The following is a 23,974-nucleotide window of genomic DNA, read 5'->3' on the forward strand; positions in this document are numbered from 1 at the left end:
ATCCTGAAAACTTCGATCAGATCACCCCTTAACTTTCTAAATTCTAGGGACTACAACTCTAATTTGTGAAATCTCTCCTCGTAACTTAACCCTTGAAGTCCGGGTATCATTCTGGTAAACCTACGCTGCACTCCCTCCAAGGCCAATATATCCTTCCTAGGCTGTGATGCCCAGAACTGCTCACAGTGCTCCAGGTGTGGTCTAACCAGGGTTTTGTACAGCTGCAGGGTTTTGGCCTCAGCTGGAGTCTTGTGTACAGTTCTGGGCACCACACTTTAGGAAGGATGTCAAGGCCTTGGAGAGGGTACAGAGGAGGTTCACCAGGATGGTACCAGGGATGAGGGACTTCAGATATGTGGAGAGATTGGAGAAGCTGGGATTGTTCTCCTTAGAGCAGAGACGGTTAAGAGGAGACCTAATAGAGGTGTTCAAAATGATGAGGGGTTTTGATCGAGCAAGTAGAAACAAACTGTCTCCTCTGGCAAGTGGGTCGGTAACCAAAGGTCACAGATTTAAAATAGTTGCTAAAAGAACTAGAGGGAAATGAGGAGAATTGTTTTCACACAGAGGGTTGTTAAGATCTGGAACGCACCATCTGAAAGGATGCTGGAATCAGGTTCCACAGGAACTTTCAAACGGTGATTGGACATGTAGTTGAAGAGGACTAGTTTGCAGAGTTCTGGGGATAAAGCTGGGGTTTGGGACTAAATTGGACAGCTCTTTCAAAGAGCTGGCACAGACACGATGGGCCGAATCACCTCCTTCTATGCTGTTAGATTCTATGATCAGTGTGAAGACGCTGGTGTCTTTTAAGGCTCTTAGAACTTTTAAAGCTCTTCCCACAGTCAGAACATTTGACAGATCTCTCGTCAGTGTGAACAAGCTGGTGTGCCAGCAGGTTGGAGGACCGAGCGAATCCCTTCCTACACACAGTGCAGGTGAATGGTCTCTCCCCAGTGTGAAATCATTGGTGTCCATTCAGCTCCCGGGAGCGTTTAAAGCTTTTCCCACAGTCAGAACATTTAAAGGGTCTCTCGTCAGTGTGAACAAGCTGGTGTGCCAGCAGGTTGGAGGACCGAGCGAATCCCTTCCCACAGACAGAGAAGGTGAACGGTCTCTCACCAGTGTGAGCTCGCTGGTGTCCCTTCAGCTCCCCAGAGCTTTTAAAGCTCATCCCTCAGTGGGAACATTTAAATGGTCTCTTATCAGTGTGAGCAAGCTGGTGTCTCAGCAGGGTGGATGAAGCAGTGAATCCCTTCCCACACACAGAGCAGGTGAATGGGCCCTCCCCAGTGTGAACTCTCTGGTGTATCTGGAGCTTGGATGACTCTGCAAATCCCTTCCCACACACGGAGCAGGAGAACGGTTTCTCCCCAGTGTGAACTCGCTGGTGTGTATGAAGGCTGGATGACTGAGTGAATCCCTTCCCACATTCAATACACGTGAACGGCCTCTCCCCAGTGTGAACTCACTGGTGTATCTGGAGTTTGGATAACTCTGCGAATCCCTTCCCACACACGGAGCAGGTGAACGGCCTCTCCCCGGTGTGACAGCGTCGATGGGTTTCCAGATGGGATAGAAACATAGACACATAGAAGATAGGAGCAGGAGTGGGCCATTCGGCCCTTCGAGCCTGCTCCGCCATTCAATGAGATCATGGCTGATCATTCAAATTCAGTACCCTGTCCCTACCTTCTCCCCATGTCCCTTGATCCCTTTAGCCTCAAGAAATATATCCAACTCTTTCTTGAATATATTTAATGAACTGGCCTCCACCGCCCTCTGTGGCAGAGAGTTCCACAGGTTCACCACTCTCTGGGTGAAGAAATTCCTCCTCATTTCAGTCCTAAATGTCCTACCCCTTATCCTTAGACTATGACCCCTGGTTCTGGACTCCCCGACCATCAGGAACATCCTTCCAGCACCTAGTCTGTCCAGGCCTGACAGAATTTTATAGATTTTGATGAGATCCCCTCTCAATCTTCTAAACTCCAGTGAGTATAAGCCCAATCGACACAATCTCTCCTCATACGTCATTCCTGCCATCCCAGGACTGTGAGATGGGCAATCGAATCCCTTCCCACTGTCCCCACATTTCCACCGTTTCTCCGTGGTGCGGGTGTCCTTGTGTCTCTCCAGGTTGGACGATCAGTTGAAGCCTCGTTCACACACAGAACACGTGTACGGTTTCTCCCCGCTGTGAATGGTGCAATGTTTTTTCAGGCTGTGTAACTGGTTAAACCTCTTTCCACAGTCAGTACACTGGAACACTCTCACTCGGGTGTGTGTTTTCCAGTCACACGGATGTTTGAAATCTTTTCCCACAGACAGAAGAGACAAACGTTTGTCCTTCCATATTCAAAGGTCAATGATATTCAGGTCCTGATGAATGGAGTGACTCTGTCAGATCTTGATGTGATGTTTGGTTTGAGTTTCCCGTCTGTAAATCCTGCCCTTCTCACACCCTGTAAAAGGAGTTTACAAAAGCCATCACTGTAAATACAGGATAGAAATTCAGAACAGACAATTCTAGTTTCTGTGGAACATTCTTTCCTCTCTTGTTCCCCCAAAGCTGTAAATCCCCGTCCCACACACTCTCCCTCCTCCCTGTGCTGAAATCCAAACCCATCGCACCATCTCCAACATTTCTTTCCTCCACTCCCAGTTTTCCCCCTCCCTTTACTCTGGTTGGGTTCAGTTCTACACCCGCTGTGTGCAGAGTGAGAATAAAATCAATGAGTCAATGATTGTCTCTCCTGGTCACGGGGAGCCTGAAGCCCCGCCCACTCGTTGCTCCTGTACCAAGATGGCCACGCATGCGCCGTGCTGCAGGTGGAACCAGTCGGTCTTTCCTCCACCAAGATGGCGGTGCGTAACCCGGGCCTGTCACTGAGAAAAAGCCTCACAGCTGCCGTCCGATGGAACATAGACCAGGCCGCTGGATCTCATTCGGGCCTAAGGCCATTCTCCAACTTTATAAACCCTGCGGCATGGCCTACCCGCAGTTTATTAATCTCCCGACCCCGCTCCTGCCGACCAGCTGCTCCGCCCGGCGACCGCGCAGGACTTTCTTTGTAAAGTTGGTGAGGGACACGTGACTCGGGCCCACGGCCTGATTGACGGGAGCTTCCGACCAATAGGGTGCGAGCGGGGCGGGGCTGGAGGAGCGAGCCGGCGGCGGGTCCTCCAACCAATTGGGGAGCCTGAGGGGCGGGACTTGCGCCGGCTGATTGTCTGATCCGCAGGGCAGCGAGTTTCTCCAGTCCCTTGTTCAGGGCCCGGGGCCAGGGGAGGCTGTGGGCCTTTATTCCCCTCATTGGACACAAGACTCTTTGGCTCACAACACACCGGCTCAGATTGCAATTCAGACTTCTTAAATTTATGAATAAAAGCAGATAAACCTCGTGCTTCTGTGGCACAAACTTTTTAATATTTGGGAGTAAAAGTACAAGTTTTTTTCCCTCTGGGGAATTTATTAGTTTCAGGAAACAACAACAACCACTTGTATTTATAAAGCGCCTTTAATGTAGTAAAACGTCCCAAGGCTGTTCACAGAATCGTTATAAAACAAAATTTGACACCGAGCCACGTAAGAAGACATTAGGGCAGATGACCAAAAGCTTGGTAAAAGAAGTCGGTTTTAAGGAGCATCTTAAAGAAGGAGAGAGAGATGGAGAGGTTTAGGGAAGGAATTCCAGAGCTTAGGGCCCAGGCAGCTGAAGGCACGGCTGCCAATGGTGGAGCAATTAAAATCGGGGATGCTCAAGAGGCTGGAAATAGAGGAGCGCAGATAACTCGGGGGGTGTGGGGCTGAAAGAAATAGGGAGGGGCGAGGCCATGGAGGGATTCACTCCACATGGCCTGACCTTGGTCATCTTGTCGATCTTACATACTGCTTATGGATAACAAGCTGGTTACAGGACAGAAAACCGAGAGTAGGGGTTGGGAGTAGCTACTCAGACTGGCAAAAGGTGGGAAGTGGTGTTCCACAGGGATTACATAGTAACATAGAGATAGGAACAGGAGTAGGCCATTCGGCCCTTCGAGCCTGCTCCGCCATTCAATGAGATCATGGCTGATCTTCGTCTGAGATCATAGCTGATCTTACCAGTTCAGTACCCCGTCCCCGCCTTTTCTCCGTAACCCTTAATCCCCTTAGCCTTCAGAAATATATCCAATTCTCTCTTGAAAATATTTATTGAATTAGCCTTCACAGCCCTCTGTGGCAGGGAATTCCACAGGCTCACCACTCTTTGAGTGAAGAAATTCTTCCTCATCTCTGTTTTAAATGATTTGCCCGCTATTTTTAGACTGTGGCCCCTGGTTCTGTGCTCCCCGGCCATTGGAAACATTCTCTCTGAATTCAGCCTGTCCAGGCCTGCCATAATTTTATATGTTTCGATGATATCCCCTCTCAATCTTCTAAACTCCAGTGAGTACAAGCCCAAACCATTTAATCTCTCTTCGTAGGTCATTCCCGCCATTCCAGGTATCAGCCTGGTGAATCGCCGTTGCACTCTTTCCATGGCAAGAACATCCTTCTGCAGATGGGGCGACCAAAACTGTACACAATACTCCAGATGCGGTCTCACCAGCACCTTGTACAGCTGTAGTAAGGTATCCCTATTCCTATACTCGAACCCCCTTGATATGAAGGCCAACATACCATTTGCCTTCTTAATCGCCTGTTGCACCTGCATGCTCTCCTTCAGTGACTGGTGCACAAGAACACCCAGGTCCCTCTGCACTTCCCCATCTCCCAATCTATTGCCATTTAGATAATAATCTACCCTCCTGTTTTTACCCCCAAAGTGGATAACCTCGCATTTATCCACATTATAGTGCATCTGCCACGTATCCGCCCATTCCCCCAACCTGTCCAAATCGCACTGTAGCCTCCTGACATCCTCATCAGAGCCCACCCCTCCTCCTAGTTTAGTGTCGTCAGCGAATTTGGAAATATTGCATCCAATTCCCTGATCCAGATCATTTATATATATTGTGAACAGCTGGGGTCCCAGGACAGATCCTTGCGGCACCCCGCTGGTCACTGCCTGCCACTCCGAAAACGAGCCGTTTATTCCAACTCTCTGTTTTCTATCCGCCAGCCAGTTCTCTATCCACGTTAATACTTTGCCCCCAATCCCATGAGCCTTAATTTTGCATGATAATCTTTTGTGTGGAACCTTATCGAAGGCTTTCTGGAAGTCAAGGTACACCACATCCACTGGCTCTCCCCCATCTATTTTACCAGTTACTTCCTCAAAAAATTCCAGCAGATTAGTCAAACACGATTTACCCTTTGTAAATCCATGTTGACTCTGTCCGATCCTTTCCCCATTTGTCAAGTGCTCCGCTATTTTATCCTTAATAATGGACTCTAGCATTTTGCCCACAACCGATGTAAGGCTTACTGGTCTATAATTCCCTGCTTTCTCTCTACCCCCCTTTTTAAATATTGGGGTAACATTAGCTACCCTCCAATCCACGGGTACTGTTCCCGAGTCAATGGAGTTCCGGAAGATGATCCTTAGAGCATCTGCTATCTCCAGGGCCACCTCCTTAAGTACCCTAGGATGTAGTTTATCAGGCCCCGGGGATTTGTCGGCCTTCAGTCCCCTCAACTTACCCAACACCATATCCCTAGAGATACTAATTTCTGTCAGCTCCTCCCTCTCATTAGTCCCTATGTTTGCCGATATTCCTGGGAGGTTACTTGTGTCCTCCTTTGTGAATACAGAACCAAAGTATGAGTTTAATTGGTCTGCCATTTCCTTATTCTCCATTATATATTCTCCCGAGTCGGACTGCAAGGGACCGACTTGGGATTTTACCAGTCTTTTCCTCCTGATATACCGATAAAAGCTTTTGCAGTCTGTCTTTATGTTTGCTGCAAGTTTACTTTCGTATTCTATTTTCCCCTTCCTGATTAATCCCTTTGTCCTCTTTTGCTGTATCCTGTACTGCCCCCAATCTTCCGGTCTGGTGCTTTTTTTTGCCAGTTGATATGCCCTTTTTTTTAATTTTATGCTGTCCCTAATTTCCCTCGTTATCCACGGTTGAGTCACCCTTTTAGGTTTATTTTTATGCCAAACCGGTATAAACATGTTCTGGAATTCTTCCATTCTATCTTTGAATGCTTGCCATTGTCTATCCACTGTCAATCCCCCCAGAAACACCACCCAATCAATCTTACCCAATTCCCGTCTCATACCCTCATAATTCCCTTTATTTAAGTTCTGGACCTTAGTCTCTGATTCAATTTCCTCACTCTCCATCTCGACTGAGAGCTCGATCATATTATGATCGCTCTGACCCAAGGGGCCTCGTACAAGAAGATTGCTGATAAGTCCCTTCTCATTGCACAATACCCAGTCTAAAATGGTCTGATCTCGAGTCGGCTCCTCGACATATTGGTCCAGATAACCGTCCCGAAAACATTCCAGGAATTCCTCCTCCTCAGAATTTTTACTAATTTGGGTAGTCCAATCAATATGTAAATTAAAGTCACCCATGATGACAGCTGTGCTCTTATCGCACGCTTCTCTAATTTCCCTTTTTATGCCTTCCCTCACCTCCATATTACTATTTGGAGGCCTATATATCACACCCACTAACGTTTTCCTCCCCTTGCTATTTCTCATTTCTACCCATACAGATTCCGTTTCATCCGAGTTAATATCCTTCCTTTCCATTGCATTAATCCCCTCCTTTACCAGCAATGCTACCCCACCTCCCCTACCTTTTTGCCGATCCTTCCTAAATATTGTATATCCCTGGATGTTAAGTTCCCAGCCTTGCCCACCCTGCAGCCACGTTTCTGTAATCCCAATCAAATCATACTTGTTTACCTCTATTTCCACAACTAATTCATCCACCTTGTTCCTAATGCTTCTAGCATTAAGATACAAAGCCTTCAGGCTTGCTTTTTTCACACTCTCATTATGAATTAGTTTGGCCCTTTGTGTTTCTCTCCTTTGCTTATTGCTTCTCACCTTTCTACCATCTATTTCTAACTTCATATGACTTCCCTCTTTTCCACTACCTAGGTTCCCATCCCCCTGCCAAATTAGTTTAAATCCTCCCGAACCGCCCTAGAAAATATTACCCCGAGGACATCGGCTCCCTCACAGTTCAGGTGTAGACCGTCCCCTTGGTACAGGTCACTCCTCCCCAAGAACTGGTTCCAATGCCTCAAGAATTTAAATCCCTCTCCCTTGCACCACTGCTCAAGCCACGTATTTAGCTTATCTATCTTACTCTCTCTAAACTTATTAGCTCGTGGCACTGGTAGCAATCCAGAGATTACTACCTTTGAGGTCCTACTTTTCAATTTAGCTCCTAACTCCCTAAATTCAGCTTGTAGGACCTCCTCCCTCTTTTTACCTACATCGTTGGTACCTACATGTACCACGACAACTGGCTGATCCCCCTCCCCCTTCAGAATGCTCTGCACCCGCTCCGAGACATCCTTGACCCTTGCACCAGGGAGGCAACATACCATCTTGGAGTCTCGGTCTCGGCCACAGAAACTCCTATCTATCCCCCTTACAATTGAATCCCCTATCACTATAGCCCTATCCCTCTTTTTCCCGCCCTTCTGTGCAGCAGAGCCAGTCATGGTGCCCTGAACCTGGCTGCTGGTGCCTTCCCCTGATAAGTCATCTCCCCCAACAGTACCCAAAACGGTAAACCTGTTTTGGAGGGAGATGACCGCAGGTGACTCCTGCACTACCTTCCTGCCTTTACCCTGCCTTTTGGTCACCCATTTACTGTCTGAGCTAGCCTTTACCTGCGGTGTGACCAACTCACTGAATGTGCTATCCACAACATCCTCAGCATCACAGTGGGACCACTGTGGTTCATAAATGATTTGGACTCGGGAATCAGAAGTACAATTAACACTGAGGAAGACAAAACGCAAGAAGACATTAATACATTGCAGAATGGATCTGTAATTGGCAAATGAATTTCACTATAGATCAGTGTGAGGTGGTGTTAATGAATTTCACTGTAGATCAGTGTGAGGTGGTGTGTTAATGAATGTCACTATAGATCAGTGTGAGGTGGTGTGCTAATGAATTTCATTATTGATCAGTGTGAGGTGCTGTGTTAATGAATTTCACTATAGATCAGTGTGAGGTGGTGTGTTAATGAATTTCACTGTAGCTCAGTGTGAGGTGGTGTGTTAATGAATTTCACTATAGATCAGTGTGAGGTGGTGTGTTTTGGTGGGAAGAATAAGGAGGCCACTCACTACTTGGACAAGGGGGTGAAATTGGGTTGCTTTGTGCCTCCCACGATATTCAGCGGGAGGTTAGTGGCAGAGGTAGTCGGTAGCTCCCCGTGGCACTGCACCGCCGGCAATGATGTCATCACCATGTGCAGCACCCCGGCTGCAACCTTGGGTTGTGACCCCTGACCTATCGCCGGACAATATGTCTGACAGGGTCAGGGGTCGTTCCTGCAGCCGCGGCGGCGTCACTTAAAGGGCAGGTGTCGGGCGGCAACTTTTTATTTCGGCCTTGTGCCAGCACCTGCTCCCTTCCCCTTCTTCAGGGTGTCAGCTGCAATCGCTCAGCCCCGCGCTCCTCTTGATCCGGCACCCCGCTCCCTGGTGGTCCAGCAGGGCCCCGGTGTGCGCAGTGCTAGGCCCCGCCCCTTTAATCAGGGAGGGAGGTCTGCTATGACGCGGTGCTATGTGCCGATGGGCGTGGCGCTGTTACATGAAGTGCCGGGAAATTCACTGGTAGCGCCTCAAGAGGGAGGGGAGTGCTTCCAGTAGCACCCCGCCTCCTGCCTGGGGCGCTACCACTGAATTTAATGCACAGGGGCGCTAACCTTTTCGGGGGACTAAAATTAGCCCCGGCGACATTAGCGACCCAAAGGGGGCGCCACTGAATTTCCCCCTAAGAGTCTAAATGGGCTGGAGGAGCAGAGGGATCCAGGGATACAGATACACAAATCACTAAAAGTAGCGACACAGGTTAATAAGGCCATTAAAAGAAAAGCACTGGGTACATTCCTAAAGGAGCCTTCTGTTCCGTGCCTAGGAGCTCTGAACCATGGCAGAGATCGACTGGGACACGTTTCTCACACGCCTCGAGATTAACCCGCACGGCAACTTTGCTGTCAGTGAAGAGAGACAAGAAAGACCAAAGTGCCGTTTGCCCCTCTCAGTGTGGCCCTGAAGGACTGTGTCCAGGCTGGAGTTCTGTTCCCACCGTACGATCCTCCCCCACATTGTCCTTTCTGAGCTCCAGCCAGGTGATGCGAAACACTCAGGTGGGAAAGACAAAAATCTACAACAATGTGTTTAAAACAAAGTTGATTTATTTGACATATATCCAGAATATTAAACTCCAGCCCAGTTCCCGGAGTTATTAACATCAGCAGAAACAATCCCCAACTGTCAGAATGAACATGGTTCAGTCCTGGATGTGATTAACAGCAGCAACAACAGCAGAATCCACCCCCTGCAGTCACTTGTGAACTCGCTGGTGTCTCAGCAGGTTGGATGACTGAGTGAATCCCTTCCCACACTCAGGGCAGGTGAACGGCCTCTCCCCAGTGTGAACTCGCTGGTGATTCAGCAGGTTGGATGAATTAATGAATCCCTTCCCACACACGGAGCAGTTGAACGGCCTCTCCCCAGTGTGAACTCGCTGGTGTCTCAGCCGGTGGGATGAATTAGTGAATCCCTTCCCACACACGGAGCAGCTGAACGGCCTCTCCCCAGTGTGAACTCGCTGGTGTCTCAGCCGGTGGGATGAATTAGTGAATCCCTTCCCACACTCAGGGCAGGTGAATGGCCTCTCCCCAGTGTGAATTCGCTGGTGTATCAGCAGGGTGGATGACTCGGTGAATCCCTTCCCACATTCAGAGCAGGTGAACGCCCTCTCCCCAGTGTGAACTCGCTGGTGTCTCAGCAGGGTGGATGACTCAGTGAATCCCTTCCCACACTCAGGGCAGGTGAACGGCCTCTCCCCAGTGTGAATTCGCTGGTGTATCAGCAGGGTGGATGACTCGGTGAATCCCTTCCCACACTCAGAGCAGGTGAACGGCCTCTCCCCAGTGTGAACTCGCTGGTGTCTCAGCAGGGTGGATGACTCAGTGAATCCCTTCCCACACTCAGGGCAGGTGAACGGCCTCTCCCCAGTGTGAATTCGCTGGTGTATCAGCAGGGTGGATGACTCAGTGAATCCCTTCCCACACTCAGAGCAGGTGAACGGCCTCTCCCCAGTGTGAACTCGCTGGTGTCTCAGCCGGTGGGATGAATTAGTGAATCCCTTCCCACACCCAGGGCAGGTGAACGGCCTCTCCCCAGTGTGAATTCGCTGGTGTATCAGCAGGGTGGATGACTCAGTGAATCCCTTCCCACACTCAGAGCAGGTGAACGCCCTCTCCCCAGTGTGAACTCGCTGGTGTATCAGCAGGGTGGATGACCCAGTGAATCCCTTCCCACACTCAGAGCAGGTGAACGGCCTCTCCTCGGTGTGAACTCGCTGGTGTGTCAGTAGGTGGGATGACTGAGTGAATCCCTTCCCACACTCAGAGCAGGTGAACGGCCTCTCCCCAGTGTGAATGCGCTTGTGTCTTGATAGGCCAGAAGATCGGCTGAAGCCTCGTCCACACACACAACACGTGTACGGTTTCTCCCCGCTGTGAACGGTGCTTTTTGCTTCCATGTTCAGAGGCCGGTGATATTCAGATCCGATGAGTCGACTGACTCTGTCAGATCTTGATGTGATGTTTGGTTTGAGCTTACCGTCTGTAAATCCTCCCCTTCCAGTGCCCTGTAAAATTAATTTAAAACAGGGAGTGTGAGAGACAACCCACAAGAAAACAAAGGCAGGTTGTGAAATTGAGCTCAATGAATCTGGTCAATTGTGGGGCCGGCACCAGAAAAGTGACCATGAAAGCTGCCGGATTGACATAAAAACCCAACTGCTTCACTGATGTCCCTCAGGGAAGGGAATCTGCCACCTGGTCTGGGCCTACACAAGACTCTGGCCTCCATGGGAGGAGAGAGAGAGAGGGAGAGGTGGGAGGGGGCGAAGGAAAGGAACTTTATACATCAGCAACTCGACCAGAACTTTGATAGAACCTCCAAAACCCACCACCTAGAAGGGCAAGGGCAGCTGTTGTATGGGAGCACCATCACATCCAAGTTCCCCGCCAAGTCACACATCATCCTGACTCAGATTTATTCATCGTTGCTGGGTCATAATCCTGGAACTCCTTACCGAACAACATTGTGGGAATACCTTCACCACACGGACTGCAGTAGTTCAAGAAGGAGACTCACCACCCCCTTCTCAACGGGCAACTGGGGATTGGCCATATTTGCTGCTCTTGCGAGCTACGCCCACATCCCAAGAATGAATTAAAACAAATCTGTAGATGTAAACTGGATTAAAAGCCTGTACAGAAATACTTGTTCCTAAAACAATACTCTTTTACATTGTATGGACAGTGTCTGTGTAACAGCCTGATCTCCCCTAGAATCCACCTCCCTTGACAGTCTCACATTGGAAATTGTTGGGTCCTCCTGGGCTCAGAAGTACTGGGGGTTAAACCCAGCAGCTTCTCCTCCATCTCCACTCCAGCTCAAACTGAAGCATAGAAACATACAAACATAGAAGATAGGAGCAGGAGTAGGCCATTCGGCCCCTCTAGCCTGCTCCACCATTCAATGCGATCATGGCTGATCATCAAAATTCAGTACCCGGTCCCTGCTTTCTCCTCATACCCCTTGATCCCATTAGCCTTAAGAAATATATCCAACTCCTTCTTGACTATATTTAATGTATTGGCCTCTACTGCCTTCTGTGGTAGAGAATTCCACAGGTTCATCACTCTCTGGGTGAAGAAATTCCTCCTCATTTCTGTCCTAAATGGCCTACCCCTTATCCTTAGACTGTGACCCCTGGTTCTGGACTCCCCGACCATCCTTCCTGCATCTAGTCTGTCCAGTCCTGTCAGAATTTTATAAGTTTCAATGAGATCCCCTCTCATTCTTCTAAACTCCAGCGAGTACAAGCCCAATCGTCCCAATCTCTCCTCATATGCCATTCCTGCCATCCCAGGTATCAGCCTGGTGAATCTTTGCTGAACTCCTTCCACGGCAAGAACATCCTTCCTCAGACAAGGCGACCAAAACTGCACACAATACTCAAGATGTGGTCTTACCAAGGCCCTGTACAACTGCAGCAAGACATCCTTGTTCCTGTACTCAAACCCTCTCGCTATGAAGGCCAACATACCATTTGCCTTCTTAACCACCTACTGCACCTGCATGTTTACCTTCAGCGACTGGTGCACAAGGACACCCAGGTCTCGTTGCACTTCCCCCTTCTCCCAATCTATTGTCATTCAGATAATAATCTGCCTTCCTGTTTCGGCCACCAAAGTGGATAACCTCACATCTATCCACGTTATATTGCATCTGCCATGCTTCTGCCCAATCACCCAACCTGTTCTGTAGTTTCCTGTAGTTTCTCGGCATCCTCCTCACAGCACACACGCCCACCCAGCTTTGTGTCATCTGCAAATTTGGAGATATTACATCTAGTTCACTTGTCGAGATCATAAATATATATTGTGAATAGCTGGGGTCCAAGGGCCAATCCCTGCGGTACCCCACTAGTCACTGCCTGCCACTCGGAAAAAGACCCGTTTATTCCAACTCTGCTTTCTGTCTGCCAACCAGTTCTCTATCCAAGTCAATACCTTGCCCCCAATCCCATGTGCCTTAACTTTACACACTAATCTCTTATGCGGGACCTTATCGAAAGCCTTCTGAAAGTCCAAATACACAACATCCACTGGTTCTCCCTTATCTATTTTACTAGTTACATCCTCAAAAATGGAGCAACAAAAAGACCTACACAGGTAGCCAGGGACCGACTTCCATCACCTGCAATAAATGTCTTCCCGACAGCCGCTGACTAATGGCGGCCGCAGCAGCCACAATCCCCCGTGCCCCAGAAACCGCTCTATCCAACGCGCTGATTTCCCCGCTGAGAGTGCACATGCTCCCCGGGGCCGCGGGCCATTCTGGGAGCCTGGCTCCTGTCCTTTTCCCGAGTTGGACTCTGTGGAACCGGCTGAAGAAACTGGGAAGCGGCGGCTCGGATGGGGGAGGCACTGCACCCTGGGTTTCCTGGTGCCAGGGCCCTGGCCGCACGTCCGCCGGGCCCGGCCGCTCTGATTCTAATTGAGTTTTTTGATGAGGTAACAGAGAGGGTTGATGAGGGCAATGTGGTTAATGTGGTGCACATGGATTTCCAAAAGGCGTTCGGCAAGTGCCACATAATAGGCTTGCCAGCAAAGTTGAAGCCCATGGAATAAAAGGGACAGTGGCAGCATGGATACAAAATTGGCAAAGTGACAGGAAACAGAGAGTAGTGGTGAATGGTTGTTTTTCGGACTGGAAGAAGGTATACAGTGGTGTTCCCCAGGGATCAGTACTAGGACCACTGCTTTACTTGATATATATTAATGACTTAGACTTGGGTGTACAGGGCACAATTTCAAAATTTGCAGATGACAGAAAACTTGGAAGTGCAGTGAACAGTGAGGAGGAGAGTGATAGACGTCAAGAAGACATAGACAGGCTGGTGGAATGGGCGGACACGTGGGAGATGAAATTTAACGCAGAAAAGTGCAAAGTGATACATTTTGGTAGGAAGAACCAAGTGAGGCAATATAAACTAAAGGGTACAATTCTAAAGTGGGTGCATGAACAGAGAGACCTGGGGGTATGTGTGCACAAATCATTGAAGGTGGCAGGGCAGGTTGAGGAAGTGGTTAAAAAAGCATACGGGATCCTGGGCTTAATAAATAGAGGTATAGAGTACAAAAGCAAGGAGGTTATGATGAACCTTTATAAAACACTGGTTCGGCCTCAACTGGAGTATTGTGTCCAATTCTGGGCTCCGCACTTTATGAAGGATGTGAAGGCCTTAGAGAGGGTGCAGAAATGATTTACAACAATGGTTCCAGGGATGAGGGACTTCAGTTACGTGGATAGACTGGAGAAGCTGGGGTGGTTCTCCTTACAGCAGAGAAGGTAGAGAGGAGATTTGATAGAGGTGTTCAAAATAATGATGGGTCTGGACAGAGTAGAAACTGTTTCCATTGGCGGAAGGGTCGAGAACCAGAGGACATAGATTTAAGGTGATTGGCAGAAGAACCAAAGGCGACATGAGGAAAAACTTTTTTATGCAGCGAGTGGTTAGGATCTGGACTGCACTGCCTGAAAGGGTGGTGGAGGCAGATTCAATCACGGCTTTCAAAAGGGAATTGGATAAGTACCTGAAGTAAAGAAATGTGCAGGGTTACGGGGAAAGGGCGGGGAGTGGGACTCGCTGAAGTGGTCTTGCAGAGAGCCGACACGGGCTCGATGGGCTGAATGGCCTCCTTCTGTGCTGTAACCATTCTATGATTCTATAAAATATTAGAAAGTTTGTTCCACAGAAGCACGAGGTTTATCTGCTTTTATTGATGAATTAAAAAAGTCTCTATTAAAACCTGAGCCAGTGTGTTGTGAGCCAAAGAGCCTTGTGTCCAATGAAGGGAATAAAGGCCCACAGCCTCCCCTGGCCCCGGGCCCTGAACAAGGGACTGGAGAAACTCGCTGCCCTGCGGATCAGACAATCAGCCAGCGCAAGTCCCGCCCCTCAGGCTCCCCGATTGGTTGGAGGACCCGCCGCCGGCTCGATCCTCCAGCCCCGCCCCGCTCGCTCCCTATTGGTCGGAAGCTCCCGTCAATCAGGCCCTGAGCTGGGTCACGTGTCCCCGAGGAGGTCACGTGCGCCGTCCAACTGACGCCGCTTGGTCCGGGGCCTCGCCGACTCTCAGGTTTTTCTATTTCTCTTTGTTCTCTCCCGATCCACCCCTCCCCCCCCACCCCGCACGAATCTCCACCCAATCGGACCGGAGAAAACTCACTTTGCGTCACCGATCGCGACTCTGGACCCGACACCAAGGACTTTCCCCGGAATGTCCTGCGCCGACTCCGTCCGGCAGGATCCGAGTGCGCAGGCGCAGCTCTGAATGGGGGAGGGGGCTGGTCTCCTCTGGGCATGCGCGGTTGTTGCCCTTGGTGACCGGGAGGGGTCGCTGTGCCAGACTCGGTCCAAACCGCCGCTCCCTGTGCGCATGAGCGGACTCTCGGCTGTCAATCAACCATCAGCCAGTAGAGGTCGCTGATGAGACCAGTGAAGAAAGAAACACTTGCATTTCTATAGCGCCTTTCAACACCACCGGACGTCCCAAAGTACTTTACAGCCAATGAAGTACTTTTGAAGTGTAGTCACTGTTGTAATGTAAGAAATGCGGCAGTCAAATAGCGCACAGCAAGCTCCCACAAACAGCAATGTGATAATGACCAGATAATCTATCTTTTTGTTAACTCTGTTTCTCTCTCTACGGATGTTGCCTGGCCTGCTGAGTGTTTCCAGCATTTCCTGTTGTTATTTCAGATTTCCAGCATCCGCGGTATTTTGCTATTATCCTTTTGTTCCATTGATTGAGGGATAAACATTGGCTTGGACACCGGGGATATTTCCCCTGCTCTTTCCCACATTACAACAGTGATTACACCTCAAACGTACTTCATTGGCTGTAAAGCACTTCAAGACGTCTGCTGGTCATGAAAGCACTATATAAATACAAGTCTTTCTTTCTCAAAATAGTGCCATGGGATCTTTTACATCCACCTGAGAGAGCAGACAGGGGCTCAGTTTAATGTCTCATCTGAAAGACGTCACCTCTGACAGTGCCTCAGTACTGCACTGGAGTGTCAGCCTGGATTTTTGTGCTCAAGTCTCTGGAGTGGGACTTGAACCCACAACCTTACGCCTCAGAGGCAAGAGTGCTACCATAGAGTCATAGATTTATACAGCACAGAAAGGGGCCCTTCGGCCCATCGTGCCCGCGCCTGCCATCAAGCCCTGTCTAATCTAATCCCATTTTCCAGCACTTGGTCCGTAGCCTTGTATGCTATGGCGTTTCAAGTGCTCATCTAAATGCTTCTTGAATGTTGTGAGGGTTCCTGCCTCTACCACCCTTTCAGGCAGTGAGTTCCAGATTCCAACCACCCTCTGGGTGAAAAAGTTTTTCCTCAAATCCCCTCTAAACCTCCTGCCCCTTACCTTGAATCTATGCCCCCTTGTTATTGACCCCTCCACTAAAAGGGGAAAAGTTCCTTTCTATCTACCCTATCTATGCCCCTCATAATTTTGTACACCTCAATCAGGTCCCCCCTCAGCCTTCCCTGCTCTAAGGAAAACAACCCCAGCCTGTCCAGTCTCTCTTCATAGCTGAAGCGCTCCAGCCCAGGTAACACCCTGGTGAATCTCCTCTGCACCCTCTCCAATGCAATCACATCCTTCCTATAGTGTGGCGACCAGAACTGCACACAGTATTCCAGCTGTGGCCTAACTAGCATTTTGTACAGCTCCATCATAACCTCCCTGCTCTTATATTCTATGCCTCGGCTAATGAAGGCAAGTATCCCATATGCCTTCTTAACCACCCTATCTAGCTGTCCTGCTGCTCTCAGGGATCTGTGTACATGCACGCCAAGGTCCCGCTGATCCTCTGTCCTTCCTAGGGTTCTACCATTCATTGTGTATTCCCTTGTTAGTCCTCCCAAAATGCATCACCTCACACTTTTCAGGGTTAAATTCCATTTGCCACTGTGCTGCCCATCTAACCAACCCGTCTATATTCTCCTGTAGCCTGAGGCTTCCCTCCTCGCTATTTACCACTCCACCAATTTTCATGTCATCTGCGAACTTACTGATCATACCTCCTACATTCATATCTAAATCCTTAATGTACACTACAAACAGCAAGGGACCCAGCACCGATCCCTGCGTTACACCAGTGGACACAGGCTTCCAGTCACAAAAACAACCTTCGACCATCACCCTCTGCCTCCTGCCACTAAGCCAATTTTGGATCCAATGTGCCAAATTGCCCTGGATCCCATGGGCTCTTACCTTCTTGACCAATCTCCCATGTGGGACTTTGTCAAAAGCCTGACTGAAGTCCATGTAGACTACATCAACTGGACTGCCCTCATCCACACACCTAGTCACCCCCATTGAAAAATTCAGTCAAATTGGTTAGACATGATCTCCCCCTGACAAAGCCATGCTGACTATCCTTGATTAATCCTTGCCTCTCCAAGTGGAGACTAATTCTGTCCCTCAGAATTTTTTCCAATAATTTCCCTACCACTGATGTTCGGCTCACTGGCCTGTAATTCCCTGGTTTATCCCTACTACTACCCTTCTTGAATAATGGTACTACATTAGCTGTTCTCCAGTCCTCTGGCACCTCCCCTGTGGTCAGAGAGGTTCTGAAAATTTGTGTCAGAGCCCCTGCAATCTCCTCCCTTGCCTCACACAGCAGGCTGGGATACATCTCGTCTGGGCCTGGGGGTTTATCCACTTTTAAGCCTGCTAAAACCACTAGTACCTCCTCCCTCTCAATACTAATTTGTTCAAGTATATCACAATCCCCCTTGCCTGATTTCTATGCCTGCATCGTCCTTCTCCATAGTGAACACAGATGCAAAATATTAATTTAAAACCTCACCTTCATCTTCTGGCTCTACACACAGATTGCCACTTTGGTCCCTAATGGGCTCTACTCTTTCCCTGGTTATCCTCTTGCCCTTAATATACTAATAAAACACCTTGGGATTTTCCTTTATTTTACCTGCCAGTGTTTTTTCATGACCCCTCTTCGTTCTCCTAATTTCTTTTTTAAGTACCCCCCTGCACTTTCTATACTCCTTTAGGGCTTCCAGTGTTTTTAGTCCTTTGTATCTGCCAAAAGCCTCCCTTTTTTTCCTAATCCATTCTTGTATGTCCCTTGACATCCAGGGTTCCCTGGGCTTGTTGGTCCCACCCTTGACCTTTACAGGAACATGTTGGCGTTGTACTCTCTCTATTTCCTTTCTGAAAGACTCCCACTGCTCTGATGTGGATTTTCCTACAAGTAGTTGATCCCAGTCCACTTTGGCCAGATCCTGCCTTATCATATTAAAATTGGCCTTCCCCCAATTTAGATCCTTTATTTCCAGTCCATCTTTGTCCTTTTCCATAACTACTTTAAATCTCACCGAATTATGGTCACCGTCACCAAAATGCTCTCCTACTAACCCTTCTACCACGTGCCCTGCTACATTCCCTCGAATTAGGTCCAGTACCGCCCCTCTCTTGTAGGACTTTCTACATGTTGGCTGAAAAAGCTCTCCTGGATGCACTTTAAGAATTCCACACCCTCTAAGCCTTTCACACTCTGACTATCCCAGTTAATATTGGGGAAGTTGAAATCCCCAACAATTACTACCCTATTATTTCTACACCTCTGAGATTTGCCGACATATCTGTTCCTCTATCTCCCCCTTACTGTATGGGGGCCTATAGTACACTCCCAGCAAAGTGCTTGCCCCCTTTTTGTTTTTAAGTTCAACCCATATGGCCTCATTAGAGGAACCTGCTAAGGTATCATCCCTCCTTATAGCAGAAATTGACTCCTTGATTAATATTACTAACCTGATTTTTGGTCAACTCTTGGCATATTCACGTTTAATAAGTCTCCGGGAGAAGGAGTCGCTTCACTTGTACTGGTTCCTGGGGCCTGATCACCTTCCCCAGGAGCAGGGCCTTGACCCTGACTTTATTCACTTGTACTGGTTCCTGGGGCCTGATCACCTTCCCCAGGAGCAGGGCCTTGATTCTGGGGGTGTTTTATTGCACCGCATGGTGTACTTGAGAAGAGCCCCATCAGGGCGAGTGCAGGAGGGTCAGGGGGCGAGTGCGGGAGGGTCAGGGGGCGAGTGCGGGAGGGTCAGGGGGCAAGTGCGGGAGGGTCAGGGGGCGAGTGCGGGAGGGTCAGGGGGCGAGTGCGGGAGGGTCAGGGGGCGAGTGCGGGAGCGTCCATCTCCAGGACCAGTGTGTATCTGAGTCAATGGGACTCTCTCTGACCTTTCTCCCAAGTCCATCTCCAGGACCAGTGTGTATTGGAGTCAATGGGACTCTCTCTGACTATTCTCCCCAGTCCATCTCCAGGATCAGTGTGTATCTTAGTCAATGGGACTCTCTCTGACCATTCTTCCCAGTCCATCTCCAGGACCAGTGTGTATCTGAGTCAATGGGACTCTCTGACCTTTCTCCCCAGTCCATCTCCAGGACTAGTGTGTATCTGAGTCAATGGGACTCTCTCTGACCTTTCTCCCCAGTCCAGCTCCAGGACCAGTGTGTATCTGAGTCAATGGGACTCTCTCTGACCTTTCTCCCCAGTCCACCTCCAGGACCAGTGTGTATCTGAGTCAATGGGACTCTCTCGGACCTTTGTCCCCAGTCCATCTCCAGGACCAGTGTGTATCTGAGTCAATGGGACTCTCTCTGACCTTTCTCCCCAGTCTATCTCCAGGATCAGTGTGTATCTGGGTCAATGGGACTCTCTCTGACCTTTCTCCCCAGTCCATCTCCAGGACCAGTGTGTATCTGAGTCAATGGGACTCTCTCTGACCTTTCTCCCCAGTCCATCTCCAGGACCACTGTGTATCTGAGTCAATGGGACTCTCTCTGACCTTTCTCCCCAGTCCATCTCCAGGACCAGTGTGTATCTGAGTCAATGGGACTCTCTGACCTTTCTCCCCAGTCCATCCCCAGGACCAGTGTGTATCTGAGTCAATGGGACTCTCTCTGACCTTTCTCCCCAGTCCATCTCCAGGACCAGTGTGTATCTGAGTCAATGGGACTCTCTCTGACCTTTCTCCCCAGTCCATCTCCAGGACCAGTATGTATCTGAGTCAATGGGACTCTCTCTGACCTTTCTCCCCAGTCCATCTCCAGGACCAGTGTGTATCTTAGTCAATGGGACTCTTTCTGACCTTTCTCCCCAGTCCATCTCCAGGATCAGTGTGTATCTTAGTCAATGGGACTCTCTCTGACCATTCTCCCCAGTCCATCTCCAGGACCAGTGTGTATCTGAGTCAATGGGACTCTCTCTGACCTTTCTCCCCAGTCCATCTCCAGGACCAGTATGTATCTGAGTCAATGGGACTCTCTCTGACCTTTCTCCCCAGTACATCTCCAGGACCAGTGTGTATCTGAGTCAATGGGACTCTTTCTGACCTTTCTCCCCATTCCATCTCCAGGACCAGTGTGTATCTGATTCAACGGGACTCTCTCTGACCTTTCTCCCCAGTCCATCTCCAGGACCAGTGTGTATCTGAGTCAATGGGACTCTCTGACCTTTCTCCCCAGTCCGTCTCCAGGACCAGTGTGTATCTGAGTCAATGGGACTCTCTCTGACCTTTCTCCCCAGTCCATCTCCAGGACCAGTGTGTATCTGAGTCAATGGGACTCTCTCTGACCTTTCTCCCCAGTCCATCTCCAGGACCAGTGTGTATCTGAGTCAATGGGACTCTCTCTGACCTTTCTCCCCAGTCCATCTCCAGGACCAGTGTGTATCTGAGTCAATGGGACTCTCTGACCTTTCTCCCCAGTCCATCTCCAGGACCAGTGTGTATCTGAGTCAATGGGACTCTCTCTGACCTTTCACCCCAGTCCATCTCCAGGACCAGTGTGTATCTGAGTCAATGGGACTCTCTCTGACCTTTCTCCCCAGTCTATCTCCAGGACCAGTGTGTATCTGAGTCAATGGGACTCTCTCTGACCTTTCTCCCCAGTCCATCTCCAGGACCAGTGTGTATCTGAGTCAATGGGACTCTCTCTGACCTTTCTCCCCAGTCCATCTCCAGGACCAGTGTGTATCTGAGTCAATGGGACTCTCTCTGACCTTTCTCCCCAGTCCATCTCCAGGACCAGTGTGTATCTGAGTCAATGGGACTCTCTGACCTTTCTCCCCAGTCCATCTCCAGGACCAGTGTGTATCAGTGTCAATGGGACTCTCTCTGACCTTTCTCCCCAGTCCCTCTCCAGGACCAGTGTGTATTGGAGTCAATGGGACTCTCTCTGACTATTCTCCCCAGTCCATCTCCAGGATCAGTGTGTATCTTAGTCAATGGGACTCTCTCTGACCTTTCTCCCCAGTCCATCTCCGGGACCAGTGTGTATCTGAGTCAATGGGACTCTCTATGACCTTTCTCCCCGGTCCATCTCCAGGGCGAGTGTGTATCTGAGTCAATGGGGCTCTCTCTGACCTTCCTCCCCGTTCCATCTCCAGGACCACTGTGTATCTGAGTCAATGGGACTCTCTCTGACCTTTCTCCCCAGTCTATCTCCAGGACCAGTGTGTATCTGAGTCAATGGGACTCTCTCTGACCTTTCTCCCCAGTCCATCTCCAGGACCAGTGTGTATCTGAGTCAATGGGGCTCTCTCTGACCTTTCTCCCCAGTCCATCTCCAGGACCAGTGTGTATCTGAGTCAATGGGACTCTCTCTGACCTTTCTCCCCAGTCCATCTCCAGGACCAGTGTGTATCTGAGTCAATGGGACTCTCTCTGACCTTTCTCCCCAGTCCATCTCCAGGACCAGTGTGTATCTGAGTCAATGGGACTCTTTGACCTTTCTCCCCAGTCCATCTCCAGGACCAGTGTGTATCAGTGTCAATGGGACTCTCTCTGACCTTTCTCCCCAGTCCCTCTCCAGGACCAGTGTGTATTGGAGTCAATGGGACTCTCTCTGACTATTCTCCCCAGTCCATCTCCAGGATCAGTGTGTATCTTAGTCAATGGGACTCTCTCTGACCATTCTCCCCAGTCCATCTCCAGGACCAGTGTGTATCTGAGTCAATGGGACTCTCTCTGACCTTTCTCCCCAGTCCATCTCCGGGACCAGTGTGTATCTGAGTCAATGGGACTCTCTATGACCTTTCTCCCCGGTCCATCTCCAGGGCGAGTGTGTATCTGAGTCAATGGGGCTCTCTCTGACCTTCCTCCCCGTTCCATCTCCAGGACCACTGTGTATCTGAGTCAATGGGACTCTCTCTGACCTTTCTCCCCAGTCCATCTCCAGGACCAGTGTGTATCTGAGTCAATGGGACTCTCTCTGACCTTTCTCCCCAGTCCATCTCCAGGACCAGTGTGTATCTGAGTCAATGGGGCTCTCTCTGACCTTTCTCCCCAGTCCATCTCCAGGACCAGTGTGTATCTGAGTCAATGGGACTCTCTCTGACCTTTCTCCCCAGTCCATCTCCAGGACCAGTGTGTATCTGAGTCAATGGGACTGTCTCTGACCTTTCTCCCCAGTCCATCTCCAGGACCAGTGTGTATCTGAGTCAATGGGACTCTCTCTGACCTTTCTCCCCAGTCCATCTCCAGGACCAGTGTGTATCTGAGTCAATGGGAATCTCTGACCTTTCTCCCCAGTCCATCTCCAGGACCAGTGTGTATCTGAGTCAATGGGACTTTCTCTTACCTTGTTCCACAGTCGATCTCTGGAAGCTCTTTGAATCGGAAGGGTTCTCTCCGGTTGGTGCTCTCACAATCCTGTGCTGGTTCACCTGCTGTCGTTCCTCAGTCTACAATCCCTGTTTACTTCGAGCTGAGCACCTTTCTCAATCACACCATCTCTCACCGGGACATCTAATTGTGGCAAAGCAGAAAATAAGAACAATATTGAAAGCGTGAAATAATATAATGTAGACTTTTAATCTGCTTACTAATAATTCAATTTCAAGGCCGAGTATTTGTTTGATTTTGTGCCTTTCCTCAGATCCCCAGTTGCGGGGCTGTGTGTTCAGTTTGGAGATTTTGCTCAGATCCCCAGTTGCGGGGCTGTGTGTTTAGTTTGGGGATTTTCCTCAGATCCCCAGTTGCGGGGCTGTGTGTTTAGTTTGGAGATTTTGCTCAGATCCCCAGTTGCGGGGTTGTGTGTTTAGTTTGGAGATTTTCCTCAGATCCCCAGTTGCGGGGCTGTGTGTTTAGTTTGGAGATTTTCCTCAGATCCCCAGTTGCGGGGCTGTGTGTTTAGTTTGGAGATTTTCCTCAGATCCCCAGTTGCGGGGCTGTGTGTTTAGTTTGGAGATTTTCCTCAGATCCCCAGTTGCGGGGCTGTGTGTTTAGTTTGGGGATTTTCCTCAGATCCCCAGTTGCGGGGCTGTGTGTTTAGTTTGGAGATTTTCCTCAGATCCCCAGTTGTGGGGCTGTGTGTTTAGTTTGGGGATTTTCCTCAGATCCCCAGTTGTGGGGCTGTGTGTTTAGTTTGGAGATTTTCCTCAGATCCCCAGTTGCGGGGCTGTGTGTTTAGTTTGGAGATTTTCCTCAGATCCCCAGTTGCGGGGCTGTGTGTGTAGTTTGGAGATTTTCCTCAGATCCCCAGTTGCGGGGCTGTGTGTTTAGTTTGGAGATTTTCCTCAGATCCCCAGTTGCGGGGCTGTGTGTTCAGTTTGGAGATTTTCCTCAGATCCCCAGTTGCGGGGCTGTGTGTTTAGTTTGGAGATTTTACTCACTGTGAATTTCCGGCCTCCTGAGACTCCCCCATTCTCACTGCTCTGGGCGGAAATGCGCCATTTTCTGTGCGGAGTTACTAACCGGAGCGGTGACCCTGTGAGCCTCCCTCGCTGTGATCTAAACTCGGGGCTGAGCAGCCGCTGTCGGGCCGAGTTCCCTCAGTCACAGAGCGGGCCCTGTAATCCGGGCAACCAGCCTGTTTCTGAGCGGCCGGCGCCGCCCGGCCCAGCACACAGTAAACCCAGGATCAGCAGTGGAGCGGCACTGCGCCTGCTCGGGAGAGAGAGAGAGAAAGGGAGCGGCACTGCGCCTGCTCGGGAGGGAGAGAGAGAGAAAGAGAAAGGGAGCGGCACTGCGCCTGCGCCGAAGGGAGAGAGAAAGGGAGCGGCACTGCGCCTGCGCCGGAGGGAGCGAGCAAGGGAGCGGCACTGCGCCTGCGCGGAAGATAGAGGCAAGGGAGCGGCACTGCGCCTGCGTGGGAGGGCAAGGAGCGGCACTGCGCCTGCGTGGGAGCGCAAGGAGCGGCAC

General features: G+C 49.9%; 1 pseudogene across 1 annotated transcript; it reads right to left on the minus strand.

The window, feature by feature from the left end:
* Positions 1-1,078: 1,078 nt before the first annotated feature.
* LOC147083980 (uncharacterized) lies at positions 1,079-23,780 on the minus strand (annotated as a pseudogene). The gene is made up of 5 exons (XR_015075942.1): positions 23,446-23,780; positions 22,413-22,579; positions 9,487-10,796; positions 2,131-2,197; positions 1,079-1,561 (listed from the first exon to the last, which is right to left on the minus strand). The product of XR_015075942.1 is annotated as an uncharacterized LOC147083980 (transcript).
* Positions 23,781-23,974: the final 194 nt, after the last annotated feature.

This window comes from Somniosus microcephalus, unplaced genomic scaffold (assembly GCF_052327205.1).
Source record: "Somniosus microcephalus isolate GS21.2 unplaced genomic scaffold, FLI_Smic_1.0 scaffold10, whole genome shotgun sequence".
Taxonomy (NCBI): domain Eukaryota; kingdom Metazoa; phylum Chordata; class Chondrichthyes; order Squaliformes; family Somniosidae; genus Somniosus; species Somniosus microcephalus.